We start from the raw sequence: 1,075 nt of genomic DNA, 5'->3' as shown, positions 1-1,075 counted from the left end.
CACCCCTTGCTTATATAGCCAGTGGGGTGTGGCCCAGTGACTCAGCTGAACTATCTGGCCCGGCGTGTCCGCTGCTGCGCACGCTTCTCCTTTCGACGCTGGCGTGGATCCAGCCAAGACGTATCCTCTTCTGAGTCCGATACATCTGGCTCCTGGCTGATCCCCGAAGCACCTGGCTCCTGGCCAATCCCAGAAGTACTGGGCTCCTGGCCAATCCCAGAAGCACCGGGCTCCTGGCTAATCCCAGAAACACCGGGCTCCTGGCCAATCCCAGAAACACCGGGCTCCTGGCCAAACTCCTCGCTGTCGGAAGTCACCGAAGGCCGCACCAGAGGGGAAGGGCCTGGAGAGGAAGGCCTGGCCATCTCCTCTCCTTCATGTTCAGAGCCTTCCTCCTCTGATGAGAGGGACCCACCGGACGGAGCCACAACACTATCCCCCACCGCAGGGCCCTTTCCCCGGGTCTGACGGTCGGGATGCGGGCGGGACGGAAACCGGTCGTGAAAGGCCCGTACCAGGTCACGGGCCTGAACGGAAGACGCGTCCACCCAGCTGAAATCGTCGGGCCCGTACCCCTTCCAGGCGATGAGGTATTGGAAGCGCCCCTTCAGCCAACGGGAGTCTCAAATACTGTCCACCTCGTACGTCGAGGCGTCGTCCTCGTCGGCTGCGACCGGAGGGCCAGGCATTGTCGGGCGTCGGAGATGGCTCGCAGGGGCCTCAGGGACCAGGAGGGACCGATGAAACACAGGATGGAGTCGCATGGAGCGTGGTAGAGCCAACCGGTAGGCCACCGGGTTGATGACCGCCTCGACTGGGAAGGGACCGATAAAGCGGTGGTCCAATTTCCTCATCGGCCGGTCCGAGGGGAGGTGTTTCGTGGACAGCCACACCCGATCTCCGACTTCCAGCGGTGGCGTGGCCCGTCGGGAGCGGTCGGCGACCCGCTTATAGTCCTCCTTCGCCCGAATCAGCTGCCGTCGCACCAGTTGCTGCACCGCCTGCAGCTCCGAGAGGAAGTCCTGGGTCTCGGGAACAGGGGAATCTGGGATCGCCAACGGGAACAACCGGGGAT

Source organism: Protobothrops mucrosquamatus, unplaced genomic scaffold (assembly GCF_001527695.2).
Source record: "Protobothrops mucrosquamatus isolate PMUCROS unplaced genomic scaffold, P.Mucros_1.0 scaffold9381, whole genome shotgun sequence".
NCBI lineage: Eukaryota > Metazoa > Chordata > Lepidosauria > Squamata > Viperidae > Protobothrops > Protobothrops mucrosquamatus.
The sequence above is the reverse complement of the archived record's forward strand: the minus strand, read 5'-3'. Positions refer to the sequence as shown.